The sequence below is a fragment of the Ctenopharyngodon idella genome, chromosome 7, assembly GCF_019924925.1.
Source record: "Ctenopharyngodon idella isolate HZGC_01 chromosome 7, HZGC01, whole genome shotgun sequence".
Lineage (NCBI taxonomy): Eukaryota > Metazoa > Chordata > Actinopteri > Cypriniformes > Xenocyprididae > Ctenopharyngodon > Ctenopharyngodon idella.
The window spans coordinates 37,729,844-37,746,124 of NC_067226.1; the positions used below are offsets into that span (position 1 = coordinate 37,729,844).

At 34.3% G+C, this 16,281-nt stretch overlaps 1 long non-coding RNA gene across 1 annotated transcript; it reads right to left on the reverse strand.

Annotated features, from left to right (window-relative positions):
• Positions 1 to 12,249: 12,249 nt before the first annotated feature.
• Positions 12,250 to 15,014, reverse strand: LOC127516625 (uncharacterized). Its single transcript, XR_007931039.1, has 3 exons — positions 14,841 to 15,014; positions 13,989 to 14,048; positions 12,250 to 12,525 (listed from the first exon to the last, which is right to left on the reverse strand). It is a non-coding gene; the product is annotated as an uncharacterized LOC127516625 (long non-coding RNA).
• Positions 15,015 to 16,281: the final 1,267 nt, after the last annotated feature.

Genomic DNA, 16,281 nt, shown 5'->3' on the forward strand with positions numbered 1-16,281 from the left:
TTTAAAGAGTCATTTAAGCCAAAATGGTTCTATATAAGGATATATAATACTTTCATGTTTAATGGTTATTTAATTTTTTTCTAGTGATAAAGTATGTTTTCAAGCTGTTTAATTCATAAAACTTAAAATTAAAAATAAATTAAAACAAATGAATTAATTAAAACCCCTAAAAGGTTCTGTATGAAGCGCCTGATAGAACCTTTTCTTGTAAGAGTGTGTTATATTTAACACAAAATGAGATGTTTAGAAGAATGTTAACACTGCCATTTTTCCAAGTATCATAACACAAGTCATAGATTTTATGCCAAACACTTTTGTTTCTCACTTGTTGTAACTGAAAACAATAGGACGCTTTTGTAGGTTTCAATTGATTGTGGGTCAATATTCACTTCATTCCATGCTCCTGATGTTCTTTAAAGTATCTTGTTACTGTTTTAGGGCATGAGAAAGGTTCCAAATGATTCAGTGCATCAGTGAGCTGTACAATTGATTCTAACCTGTTTATCAGCTTCACTGAAATAACTAATTCAAAATAGTGACCATGAAGAACGACATAATCTTTCAACTGAACAAAATGTTCTTTATTGGAAAAATGTTTTTTTTTTTTTTTATAATTCAAGCTTTTTATTTTTCGTTCAAAATGACAAAACAGTACATTGCATTTTACAAATATAGGTGTGGAAAAAGGTTCTTTAGGTTATTAAAATTCTCTTCACACTAAGAAAAAATGGTTCTTTTAAGAACTGTTCCATTAAAGGTTCTTTGGGGAACCAAAAATGGTTCTTCTTTTGTAACACTGCAAAACCTGGGAACCTTTATGTTTCAGTGAACATTCAGAACAGTATGTGTGTTTTGCATGTTAAAGGATAATATTAGTGAATAAGAACTCAACACCATTGCTTTGCTGTGAATGAAGCACATTGCGATAACTTCTACTCAAGCGTTCAAACTGTGATGACATGCACTTGCACGCATTCAGATATAAACTTAAGTCCTAATTTGAAAAATAATGCTTATTATAAACCTGAAATGTATATATCAAATAATTTAAGGCATGCAGGAACATACATCTGTGAATAGCAACAAAAAATGTTCTCAAGAAAACTGTAATATAAATTGTCTAGCATATAACACAAGCTATCTGTCTCGGTTAAATAAATACTTTGGACTTAAATGTATATTTCCTCATTTACTTTAGTTAATCTGTTTTTTGTATACCCTCACCACTCTGTTGGTGTGTGATATAATGAATAATGTGAACTGAATTCTCTTTCGGCTGTTCTTGCACTTGAATGGACAATACACAAAATTATGTCAAAATACCCATCTTGGCGGAGAAAAAAAAAATTGTCCATGGGGAGTTGAATGGATGGTTGTGGTGTGCTAGTCGTGGATCTCATGTGAGTGACAGGATGTCCCGCCCTCACGCCATCAGAGAAGAGATGGGTGGGGAAGTTATTTTGACTAAAGTTTATGAAGATATGTAGGCCTAATGTAGGCCTATGTAATTAAATGTTAATATTTTAAAACAAAAGATACATTTTTAAACAAGCTGGGTTTGCTGCACCACCAGCAGCCACACACCATTATAAGGTCAGTAAAAAAGTTGGCAGAAAACAACAGCAAATCGCATTTATGAGCAAACGTGAAACATTTCTTCGCACACGTCTTGCTGATTTATTTGGCGAGATGACGGACTGTGTGCGACAGAAACACAAAGCCCAGCATAACACATGATGGACTGCCACACGGGCCCTTCATTAATTTCCCGCCCTGCGTCTCCAGCCCTCATTTTGCTTTAGGCTTCGTTTTGTTCTTCAAGCCAATAGAAAAGGCGAAGAATAATTGATGCCCCGAGACTCCAGACAAGACAATAGGTCACAACAACAGCCACCGTTAGATCAAGCGGCCTGAGAAAAACTGGCTGAATATAATTTGGCCTCGTCGATCTCTGTGGACTGGAAGTGTTTCAGTAGCGCTTCTGAATGCAGCTCCCGACTGCTGCTGCTCAGAAAAATTATGCTTCACAGCCGGCAAAACATGTCCTGAGACGGTGGGCGTCGTGCTTTCATGTGAAACACACGCCGTTTCCTTCTTTCATGTGAAACTCAAGCTGTTTATTTCAACATCTTTTGCATCATGCCATTATTTTCATGACCATTAAGCACATTTCCTCCCTCAGATGTTTCACTTATAAATTGCCATAATTTTGTATTGTACTAGAAAACTTTTTTTTGTATGTCATACAATACAATTTTATCTCATATTGCGACATTACTTTCATTACAATCAAGCAAATCAAACAATTTTATTGTCATTATTCATAGTGATTCTTTTCAAATGAACATGATTTAATTAAAATCAATTTAACTACCTATTATTCATTATAATTTTTTTTTTTTCTCACATAAACAGTAATAAAAATTCAGGGTTATGTGATTGCCATAAAAATGCCACAATGCCAAAAATATTATAATATTTGAAATAATAATAATAGTATTAATAGGTCCTAATTTTTTTTCTCTCTCCTCAGATTAGTTCAAAAAATGAAAACCTATTTACTCACCCTGACTTTATTTCATATGAGTTTCTTTGTAGAGCTTTACAAAGGTTTCTTTTATTAACATTGGTTACCTGCTTTAGTTAAAGGTGCTCTAAGTAGAATTTGAACAACGCTGTTGGACATTGTTGATATTTGAAATCAACCCAAACAAACCCACCCCTCTCTTCATTGCTCCACCTCCAAAACTCACACTCCAATACTAACCACCCTGCTCCAAGTCGGTCTCAAACCCCGGCCCAGTCACTGCTGGCATGCGAGGTGAGTGCATTAACAATGACGCTAAACACCATTTTCTCTAGCGGTCGTCAGTGTGCAGTAGTTTAACAGCAAAACAATCACTATCTGGCCACTGTTACACATACAATGTGAGTGGATGTCTGTTTATCACAGCTGACGCGCAACAAAATGCTTCACGAAAAATAAAGTGCAGATGATGAACGAATGACAAAGAAGCACAAAAAATAAACGTACAGTACACAAGAGTAAATACAAAGTGTTCGTTGTTAGTCACAAACAGCACAGCAGCTCCAGACAATCAAAAGCCAGTGTTACTCACATGAGTAGTGGAATCAAAGAAGCCTCCACATCTGTTTTCAGGCCTTCCCACTTAGCTCTCTCCAGCACTGGAAAGCTTTTCTAATATAAACGCAGGTCCTAAAGCGCTTGCCCAGGCATAAACCTTCATTCCAGTGATATTCTTTTGAGCAGTGCTAATTTCGTTGACGAATAATTTTCGTCATAATTTTCGTCAACAACATTTTTTCACAGACGAAAACGAGACGATGACTAAATAAAAATGTGTTTTAAATGACTAAAACTATGACGAAAATCTACTCTAATTTTCGTCAACGAATAAAAACGAGATGAAAATGATGGGACAATTTGGGAAGATATCCAGTCAAGGCTGCTGTCCTGTGTGGAAGATGCGCACATTTGAAGCAACGTGCTGATCTAACCGCAGGAAAATGCGGCGTTGTTGCGCGCTCTACAGGCTCGCGCAGCAGCACTTCAGTCTGCTTCACAATCAAGCGGCAACCTCCCCCAGTTTCTCTTGAAGCCAATACAGAAGTAATTTAAACTGCGATTCATCGACTGGCCGCTAGGGACAGGCTCCAAAAGAGAGCAGAATCTCATCGAGTTCCATGTTAAAATGCCCAAATTTACCACAGAAAAAAAAAAAAAAAAACATGTTAACAGCCTGGATCAAATTGTGGTTTTGGTCTATACAGCTAATTTTGCCCTTCATGACAACTCTGAGGGGGGTGAATTTTTTATAACTCATCCATTTAAATTATATTAAGCCTTAAAGTTCTGCATAATTAAGGGCGTGGTCACTTGAGTGACAGGTAGATTGCCGCTGCTGTCTGCGAGCCGTCATGTTACCTCAGCTAATTCCAGCCGCTGAATTTGTCATCTCTGCCTTGTTTGTGCTTTTTTTCGGGATTATTTTGTACAATTATAAAAAATGCTGGGTTAAAAACTACCCAAGTTGGGTTGAAATGGACAAACCCAGCGGTTGTGTTAAATGTTTGCTCAATGTGCTGGGCAGTTTTATTTAAACTATTGTTTAAAAATGAGGTAACACTTTAGTATAGGGAACATGTATTCACTATTAACTACGACTTTTCCCTCAATAAACTCCTAATTTACTGCTTATTTATAGTTTGTAAGTTAGTTGTTAAGTTTAGGTATTGGGTAGGATTAAGAATGTAGAATAAGGTCATGTAGAATAAGGCATTAATATGTGCTTAGTAATTACCAATAAACAGCCAATATTTTAGTAATATGCATGCTAATAAGCAACTAGTTAAAAGACCCTAAAATAAAGTGTTACCAAAAATGACTATATGGCTGACTTAAAATGAACCCAAAATAGGTTGGAAATTAAAAATCAGACATAGACAACAATAATAATCAAAAGGTGAACATTATTAATAAGCAATTTAATAAATGTCTATTGTTTAATTATTATTCATTTAACTTAATAATAAATGCTCATTTATTAAACATTGAATAAAGGTTAATTTCCAACATACTTTAGGTTCATTTTAAGCAAGCAATACAGTAATTTTTAAATAATTGTTGAGTTAAATAAAACTGCCCAGCAGGTTGGGCAAACATTTAACCCAACTGCTGTGTTAAAACAACCCAATTAGTGGGTTTGTCCATTTTCAACCCAACTTTTTGGGTTGTTTTTAACCCAGCATTTTTTAGAATGTAACTTCACCCTTACATCTCTATAAATAGAATAAAATGAATAAATCTGTCAAAAGGAGATGAGAGAACAATCTTTCCACAGCTTTATTGTCCCACCCCCATGTCCCGTGTAATTTTTTCTTCATTCTATTTATGTTTATTTATTTATTTTTTTTATTTTTTTTATTATTTAACTTTTTGATACACACTGCCCTGTTGGGGCAACTTAATGGCTGCACTTTGTTCTGCACTATGTTCCACCACTTTGAGACAAATGGATTTGTTGTTTGTTGTTTTTTCATATTCAAGAGATTATAAGCTGCAGCCTTTTTGGGTTTACATCGAATGTTTTTCGACTTTTATACATAATAAATCTGTTTATGAATAAAGATTGATCTGTTGAAAGCAGTTATTTTGAGTTAGATGCCAAATGTTCTCCTCCTAAATTTTACAAGTTTACAAATTTTAAGGAGGGGGTGCATATAACTATAATTGCCGCACATTGAAATATGATTTTCAAGAAAAAAAAAAAAAAAACCTGGGGAAAATAAATGCAGAACATGTTCACATAGGACACTATTAACATGACTATATGCATGAAACCATTCAGAAAAATTTGGGCACAAATGGGTTAACACTGCTTTTGAGCTCTTTTCTATTGTGTCCCATTTCTCGTTCTGCAGGTTTTTTTTTTATTATTATTTTCAAATCTTCCTCTTGCTCGTTCTCTCTTCTCGACCGTCACACACCCCCTAATGCTGATTGGTTAGATGTTTGTTGTTGGTATCGGCCCGACTAACTTCCAAACAGTGTATTTGAAATATAACTGAGTACCCCTTTAACATGAGCTAACAATGAACAGTACGTCTATAGTATTCATCTTAATGTTCATTTCAGCATTTACTTATACATTATTAAAAGTCACATTTTTTATTGTTAGTTAATGCACAATGAACAATTGTATTTTTATTAACAAACATTAACAAATGCTGCAAAAAAATCTATTGCTCATCATTGGTTCATGTTAGCTAATGCATTAACTAATGTTAACAAACGAGACTTTATTTTAAAGTGAAACCACTTTCTTAAAATAAGCACAAAAGCATATATACTTTTGTTTATATATATATATATATATATATATATATATAATGCACTGGTCATTCTGTGGAATTTTTATTACTTATCAGGGCCTTGTCCATCCCATACACCCACAACAAATTTTGGAACCACAGACAGCCTATTTTTTGTATGGCCACTACATAAAAAACAAACAAACAAAAAACAATAACAATAGTAATTAAAGGTTCTCTCTTGAACTGCACCTTCATTTCCATTTTCCTTTTCATTCTCTTCATTTCCCCTGATATCTTTGTTTCTCCCTTGTGTGTGTGTGTTCGTGTTCTTTTTTTCACTATGTGTCACTTCATCAGGTCTACAGTTATGAACAGAACTGTCTCCACTTTGTTGCAAAACAACCACCTCATTATAATTCGTTTGCACGTAATCTAAATTTAAAGTATTCAAAGTACTACATTAGGACAATGTGTTGTTGTTGTTTTATCTTGAAATAACTTTAATACCTAAGATTTAACAAAACTATATTTCATATATATTAAATGTTCTAAAATGCCTAAATGTCAAAATTATGTAAAACTTTACAGCACCATTAAGTTATTTGAACTTATTTGTAGCAAATTAGCTCAAAATGGAAATACGAATAATTAATCATAACTCATTATAATTAATTATAAATATTTGAATCAGTTATTCGAATTAACTTGATGTAGTTGAATTAACATTACAATAAATGAATCTGTTCAGCCAGCGAACACTCAGTATTGATCGTCTATCAACTATATATTTTCCATGGCCACAGAAAAATAACGCTTTCTTAGCATGTAGCTGTGATTGTAATCGTTATCACTGACATTGGTTTATAAGCAGATCAGAATCAAGTTTTATTTAACTAAATCACGAACACATAGCTAGACTAAACACACAGAGACATACAAATCACGTATACATAGGAAATGAGAGTGGAAATGAAATTGAAGTGTAGCATAACAGGGGAATGGAGCTATGAAAAGAGTCATTTAACGAGCTGGAAGAACAGTTTCAGTTTGGAAGAACAGATCAGTTTCTCACTATAAAGCACCTTTATTAACAAAGGGGTTCACAACTTAATATTACATTGCCGTTTAGTGTTCAAACTTGCAAATGCCTTAGCTATTGAGGAGTGTCCGGACATGCAGGAGAAATTCTTGATGGTTCAATCCGATGGTGCTGAAGTTGTAATCAATATCTTCTGTGTTGAATGAAGAAATGACGATGAACTTGTGCTGTTAATTTGCGCATGGCTTGAAGTGAATGAGGCCTGCCAGTCCGGCTTGGGGGCCGGGTGGGGTCTCATGTGAACAGCAATCAGTAGTATCAGCAAGAACAAAGGCAGAAGAGCCAAGCGTGATCTGTGTGGGGGCTTTTTAACCTCTACAGCAGTCACACCTTTGAGTTTTGGCTTGACCAATGAGAAAGCTGGAATTTCCAAGCGGGAAATGTTCTTTTGTTTGAAAGTGAACTCATTTGCATGAGGTGAGTGAGCTGGTAGTTTGTGTCTATTTATACTCTGATAAATATAACAAACATACAACACATTCTATAAGATGGTGATGTTCACCAAAGTGCGAGTCATTAAACAAGGAGTATTTTGATATGAAACACCAACTAGATGGGCTACATTATCTAGAAGTTGTATCGTTGGGCATGCATAACACGACACGATATAACAATATACAAACAGTAATAATACACAAAATGTACTGGGGAAATACATGTCCATTAATTTAAGCAAATTTGTCAATGAATTAATGGAAAGGATGCCATTTCTATGGGCTGCATGTCTGATTCTTGTATTGAGAACAATCAATGTCCCAAGTGTCTTTGAAGTGTGTGCGTGAAGCAGAAGGGTGATACCGAGTAGGGGAGCCAGACATTACCGAGTCTGCATGGGTGAAGGGTTGGAAGAGTAACTTTTACAATTGTGTGTTTGATCGATTCAGTCATTACATATTTCTTCTCTTCTCCAATTTTCATTACAAGTTTGGGGATTTGAACTAAATTAAACTTAACGTAATTCATTGTCTTGACTATTTGTGAGTTGAAAGGTTATCTTCAAGTTGAGTTAACTTATGTTTAGTTGAGTTCACTCACATTTGTTAAGGCAGCAGGTGAACTTTCAATCCTAAATTTAACCAGCTGGAAATGTTTTATGACAATATCTTTATAGGAAATTTCTAATATGTTATTGCATTATTATGACCATAGGCTCCGATTTATGATTCTGCTGGTACACAAAGTCACACAAAGTGTAGACATTATGTAAATATTATTATGTAAATAAGAGATTCAGTGTGCAGTCAGCTTCATTTATTATAACAGAACTTTGTGAGATTACAATGAGCTAAGATGAGTGACAGCTGTGCACACTTTCTGCCATACCAAATCCCACATACAATATGCTTGCTTTTCTGTTAAAATTTACAGTGATTTGTGATCGTAGCAATGCTTTAATAACAAATAATTTATTGTGAGTGTTTATGCTGGGATGTGTAGGTTGTGTGGTCAGTGACACGTAAACTGAAACGTATGTGTTTTAAAGAAGAAGTATATCTCCTTAGCCTTACCCTGGAGTTGGTTTACCCTCCACCTATGATTACCAACCAAACTTACTAGGATATTCTGCATTGTTGCTATGCAGTTGCTAGGGTGCGCAGGGTGGTTGCTAGGGTACTCTGGGTGGTTGCTATGGTGTTGCTATACGGTTGCTAGGGTGTTGCTGTGCAGTTGCTAAGGTACTCAGGGTGGTTGCTATGGTGTTGCTTTGCGGTTGCTAGGGTACTCTGGGTGGCTGCTAGGGTGTTGCGCGCACACACAATTTTTTTATTACACACATAGAAACCACACTCTGACATCCACAGCATCACACCCACACAATTATTGCTGCATTAGCAGAAAACAAGAATAAAGTGAGTAATTGCTTAAAGGGTTAGTTTTTAGAACTATGTGAATGACATTATTTTCATTTTTGGGTGAACTAACCCTTTAATAGGCCAAACCTGAGAAAATGGTACCATCTGGTATAAAAAAAAAATAGTAAAAATTTAAATTTTGAAGCCTTAAATTTTGAAGCCTTGCCAGCAAAATGAAAGCCTATTAACAAAGATTGCACCATTTGTGGCCTATGCTGTCAAAATAAGTTGGAATGCGCACAGGGAGGGAGGGTAATTTCAAACTACAGGCAAAACAAGTGAAAAATGTCAATTTTGGTCGAATTTGAGGTTTTCAGAAAAAAATAGTTCATTAAGCCCTCGTTTAGCGATCCCAATGCTCCAAAAAGCAATTAAACATCTAAAAGTATCTTTATTTGTACATTTTCTGAGTATCACCTTTCCTTTGTCCATGAAAAATGTTGTTTTTCTCTGCTTGCTTCTGGACGACTGTTTAGTTTTCAGATACAGAAATTTAATAAAGTAGCTAATCATATGTAAAACAACATTGCATATAATCTTCACTGTATAAACTAAATAAAGATTAATCATTATTAAAAAAAAAAAACAGACAGCAGGAATATTAAAGGCTGTTGTCACTTAACGCCGATACACTGATAATGAGTTCTTCTTTCTGGAGTATTTAAGTTCACTTAAAAGACAAAACCTTCTGTGTTTGCTAGGATGCTTGCCAAGATGGGCACGTTGACATAATTTTTTGGGTGACGTCCGTTCAAGCGCAAGATTTGAAAGAGAACTCAATATTTGCATGCTGTACTTCCGCGTGCGCACTTCGAATAAGTGCTCAAATCTTCTCACAGCGCACATGTGCGAGTTCTCTTTCATGTTTTACGCTTGAATTAAAATTGGCAAGGCTTAAATGAGTTTAGTTTAAACACAGATAGTGTGCTGTTCAGGTCTCACCTGCATTCACACTCAGTCAACACCCGGGTGATGATAGCGTAAATGACTGGTCAGATAGTCTAGAGCATACGGCACTCGCATTGAACAAAGTTTAGGGGAAGCCAGAATGCATATACATCGACAGAAACATACGTTAGCCTAACTCTGTTTTATTTATTTTCAACAAACCATATTATAGATGCGTATGCGTTGTCAGATATGAGTTGAACCACGGTGCAAGTGTGTGCCGAACCATGTGTGGAGAACGGTACGGTTTGATTTTTTTTAACGAAAACCATTTCACCCCTATATACACAGAATTACAGTATTTCAAAAAAAAAAAAAAAAAAAAAAAAAATCTGTCTTGGCAAGTATTCACGCAAATATTATCTGTTATGTCTTAAGTGAATGTTTAGTTAACTGTTAGGGGAAAACATCTGACATGTAACATTATATTAGATCCGTGTGATACTAGGTTTTAATATATAGGCTGTCTGTTTCATTAATGTTAAACAAACATTTGTGGAATTCTGGGAAAAAAGTTGAATATATATTTCTTCCTATAGATATGGGTTTTGATTTGGCTTGTGCTAAATTTTTGGTATTACCAGGGATTTTAAGGTGTGGTTGCTAGGTGATTTTGTTTTGGAACCTTCAGAAAACTTTAACTCGATTTTTCTCAAAACTGACTTTGCTGACTCTATGGATGGACTTCAAACAGGTGTAGCTCAGTAATTTTTTGTCTGATTCCAACAAATCATTCATCATTTTGAAGGTTTTTTAATAGAGAATGTGAAAATAACTAATTTTGATAATTTGCTCATTGCGACTCATTTTGCCAGCACGGGTCACATTTTATAGTTAAACGGCCCTGGGATTAAAAATTACAGTTTTAATGGGGTTCAATGGGGACAGTTTTGTATTTAAGGTCCTGAGAGGAACTATTTTGTGTACCTAGTGCAAAATAGATTTTTTTTTAAAGGAAATGGGAGTGAAATAGTAAAATTCCAATAAAAATACACACCTGTGCCAAAATTTATGCATTAACACAGGCAAAATGATCAAAGAAAAAAAAAAAAAAAAAAGAAAAAAGAAAAAAAAAAAAGGGGTTAATATATTTTTTTATTGTAATTTCACATTGAATCTCCAAATTAATATAGACACAACATAAAGACAGTATATTTTAAATATTTGTTTAATGGCATCTTTTTTTTTATGAAAGGTCAGTAGGCCTATACCAGTACTGCTACTGATGTCTCTGTGAAATAGATTTTTAGCCATTAATTATAGCCATTCAGCAGTACTGTATAATAGAAAGCTATCAGTTTTAACATTTGTTAGGCTTTAAAAAATATAACAACTTTTAATTTAAGTGAACTTAAAACAATCTTTACATAAACCCATACATACCAGTCAAACTGGTTCAGATTTTTACTTGCCCTGTCAAAAGGCATAAAAAGTTGTTTTCATTTTTTACCCATGTAACCTTGTAGTGCTTTAAGATTTTCAGGTAGGTCTAACAGGTAGGAATTTTATACAAAAATTGAATAAAGTTATCAAACACTTCACAGTCTTCACTGCATAAATTATAAATTAAATATAGATTAATCCTTATTAAAGCTACAAAAGTTATTCAGTCAAGAGCAGTGAGTGATTTTCTCCTTTTCTTTTGTTGTTTGATTAATATTAATGATTGACATCACAGCAGCAGGTTCATTAAGCTGCTGTCACTATAAGACCTGGCGGTCGCACATGACGTGTATCTGACAGACACGCATTCCATTTTCACACAAGTCTTTACGTTCATTTAATACTTCATTTAACTAATTTAAGACTTATGAGGATATGCTACAAAATGGACATTTTGGCATAATTGTGTGTCTGTCCGTTCAAGGGCGAAAGAGAACTCAATGCGGCCGGCAGCGGCATTCTGTGCGCACGAGTCTTGTGTGTGTCAGACAGGAGATTCACAGAGTTCTCTTTTTTTTGCCTTATCACACTCGAATGGTTTAAAAGCATTTGTGTGAATAGGAGTATGGTCATATAATGTAAAGCAGGGGTGTCCAAACCCGGTCCTGGAGGGCCACCGTCCTGCAGAGTTTAGCTCCAACTTGCCTCAACACACCTACCTGAAAGTTCCTAATATGCCTAATTAGACCTTGATTAGCTGGTTCAGGTGTGTGTATTTGGGGTTGGAGCTCAACTGTGCAGGATAGTGGTCCTCCAGGACCAAGTTTGGACACCCCTGATGTAAAGCTAGCCATAGGATGAAGGGAAAAAAGGATGCTGCATTAATTGCATTAAATAATTTTAATGCGTTAAGCTGAAAAAAATAAATAAATAATTGCATGCTTTAACACGTTAATTTTGACAGCCTTAGTTGCTACTATTAACCTTTGCTAACAGGAAAAAAAAAAAAAAAAAAAAAAAACAGGGCAGCAGGCCAAATCAATTCTCCCGGTGCGCCTAATGGCCAGTCCAGGCCGGTTCCTTACATTGCTGTTGTCCGTTTTACTCTGTTAGTAAAAGTAAACAGACACATTTAAAAGTCACACAGATTTAATTACTCAATTTCTCATACATACATACATACATTTGTGCACACACTCATGGCTAACATTCATATTATGTTAGAGGACAATGTGTACAAAGCATCCAGAAAGATTAATATGTATCTTGTCATTTTGAGTGATTCCTCATAGTTGTGGGTTATTAAATGCATTTCAATCTGTCTGCAGAAAAGCAGGTGAGTAAAGTGGGAAATGTTTGTTTCAGTACGGGACAAGACTGAGTCCAGCAGCAGCTACCGTTCCCATCCTGACAGAAACAAAACAAATGAAAAAAACATCAGTTGACTAGCAATGCTGTGGCATTTATGATAGAAACATTAAATACAACACAAAACACACTCGACTTCCATGCATTAGAGAGCAACATTGGCATAACTTAATGTGTGAATGTAGACTACACTATGCATTGTCATTAAATTAATAATATTTATATTTAAAATTTAAATGTTGCATTATAAAACAACTGTTTGTCCAGTTAAGCAGCAGGACAGTTTAAATTTCTGCATTTTGAATGACAATGAACAAATTGTGAAAAGCACAAACTCAGAAAACATTCACATATATTTATATCTTATTACATGTCATAGTACAATTATTTACAGTTACTGTAAATAATATTACTCGAAGAACATCTAGGATTTTAATTAAATATGGTCTATTTTAACTCTCAATTTAACATCCAACAGCAAATATGACCAATAAATAAATTCAATTTTAGTCAAAATTATTCATTTATTATCATTTTGAGCAGCTCAATAACATTTATGCATGTTGCAGACGCTTTTATCCAAAGATGCTCGCTGGACCTTTTCTCTGTTTGTATCACTGCACTGTCTTTATGAGGCCCTGTTTACACTAGTGCGTTTTTGTTATAAAACAGCGTTTTAAAATGAAAATGATCCTCGTCTACACTGACGTTTCCACAGCGTTTCAGAAACGATTTCTACTGGGCATGCGCGTACAAGTGTAAACAGTTGCCTCTTGCGCATATAGGCAGCTGTAGTATTAAAGAAAAAAAAAAAAAAAAAAAAAGTTTAACTGCACAATGGCTGCTAAAAATTACAACAAAGCCAGCAAAGATTGCAGTTAAGTCTCCATGTTATTGTTTACACGGTCGTCAAGGACACGCAATTAATTTCTCCCATATAGATTACCTGTACCTGCTGCTGTCTGTTAAACAACAAAAGAAAAAGAAAAATCCCTCACTTTTCTTTTGACTGAATAATTTTAGTAGATGCTTTGAATGTTACTGTTAAACTGTTTATTTCATTTGTGTCTTTGTTTTATTGTATTTGTCGTTTTTTTTATTGTGATTGTTACATGTATCTATGATATTATTATTAACAAAAAAAGATAAAATAATATAACAAAAATAACTCATTATATATATCGTGAAATTAAATTACTCATATTGTGAAATAAGATTTGTCATATTTCCCAACCCTAGTTCATGCCCTCAAATAGAAGTCAAATGAGTGTGAATTATTTTGTGACAAGTGAACTTTTTGACAGGGCAATTGGGGTCAATTTTGCTGTGGTATTGGTTCAGTAGTAAAATCAAGATATTTTAGTTACATATATCAAAGTCATAATTCTGGTATCGTGACAACACTAGTCTGAACTAACTTTATTATAAAATGACACATACTGCAGTATAAGATCACCACTCAAACAAACTGGATGTTTGAAATCTGACCATACCATACTGACCATATTAGCTGTGTTTCAGGATCTCACGGTGAACTGGACCAGAGGTGAACAAGTTTACCTCTGTAAAACACACAGAAATACAGTATAAAACCACATCTACAAATCACACAACCGTAATATATAGTATATATATATATATATAAAATCTCAACCATAAAATAGTCACAAACAGCTTAATGTATGTTAAGCTGTCAATTAGATTACAACAACATTACAGTGTAAAAATCTTGATGAAGAAGACAACAAAATAAATTATATAATAATTTTCATTTAGTCTTATGCTTCCAAATGTCATAAAAACAATGTCACGGTGAGAAACCTCTTAAAATTTACTAAATATTATTATAATATCTGTATTAACTTGGGCCTGAATATAGGCTGGACATTCTTGACATTCATTTATAAATTAATTTAAACTTTATACATAAATATATTATGCAAAATATATTATAAAGCTTATATATATATATATATATATATATATATGTATGTGTGTGTGTGTGTGTGTGTGTGTGTGTATATATATATATATATATATATATATATATATATATATATATATATATATATATATAAACAGTGTTAAGTGTAAAAAATGCTAGTAATAATGCCTACATCAGTGTAATGTTACCTGCCTTAAGGCTTATATGAAATCGAGAACAAAAGTGTATATATCAGCTAAGGCTTTTGTGCATTTGTTGTATGATAATAAATAAAGCTGTAAACATTCATATACATAATAATCCTATATACTTTTGGTGAGAACTGTGTTATGATCACGTGACTTTATGATCACGTTAACTTTAAGTTTGTAGAAAAAAAAAATGTTGCGATGTGAATCTAATCACTCACCGCTCAGGGAATGACGAAGTAAATGATTAAGAAAAGAATGACATCAAACACCAGAAACGTCCAGAAATCAAACCAATAGGAATGTTTCGGCAGAGACGGCAGAACGCCACGCGTGTCCTCCATGATCGTACACACTTCCCACTTCCCGCTTCCGGCTTCATAGGAGTCACACACATTTCCGTCTTCTGGTGTATTTTACAATAAAAGTCCCCGCAAACCCTCATAATCACACGTGAAAAATGAGTGCTGCTGCTTTTATTACGAAAGAAGAATATTTATTCAGTCGATATTAACTTTAAGATTTATAAACATTCTGTAAGTGGAATTCGTTTAAGAGGTATTAATCTTCATGAACATTCACAGAAAGTCATTTTTTTAACACTTTTTTTTTTTTTTTTTTTTTTTTTTTACAATACACATTGTTTCAAAACAACTTTAAGGAAAATCATGATGTTAATGTTGATGTTAATGTAAAATATCTTAATATCTTCATGCCTTACAGTTGCATTTAGCAGATGTGTGATAATATAGTTTACACAGAAACAACATTTGTTCTAGAGCTAATAATTTCTTAAATCCCGTTAATACTCACTCAAGTGCCATTTACACAATTAACTAGGCTATTCAATTTCTAAATAGTTTATAGCTCTTGCATGAAGGCTAATAGCACCTAAATGCTCTAGCATTACTGGTGTGGTGCTATGATTGCTTTAACTCTTAGTGTTAGAGTATAAATGAATGTTAACAGCACTTAAGTGAACATTAGCTGTGCAACTGTATACTGTATATCCTGTATGTGTATAGCTATAAAATTAATTTCAGTGGTGCTTATGTGAATGTTTATTGCACTTAAATGAACATAATAGTGGTAAAATGAATGTATATCATCTTTAATGAACAATAATGGCACTTGCATGCTTTTAGAGTTTAAATAAACCTTATTAGCACTTGAGTGAATGTTAATAACTCTTAAAATTAATCCTTGCACTATTATCGTTAATTTAAGGATTATTAACGTTCATGCACTCGACCACAAGCATTACAGCAGCCAGTATACTCCACTCACTACATACAGTATTAAGCACACACACACACACACACACACACTGCATGAAAATACCACAGAAGCACTGTGAGAGCAGCTAATATGTCTACAGATGGCTAAGCACCTCTTAAATTGTGAATGGTTTGAGCTCAGATGTGTTTTAAAGGCCGTTTGTTTTAAACAGCAACCCGTTGCAATGGCAGTGCGTAAATTCACAGATCCACACTGGCTTCGGCCCTGAGGGATGGATCCAAACGCCTCAGTAAACAAATGTTTCCTCACGGCGGGAACACCACAAACAGCCAGTACAAAAACAAGCCATGAATTTTTTAACGCCGAGGTGACAGACTGCACTAATATGTGTGATACACTTTGATGTTTGACAGCATAAACAGG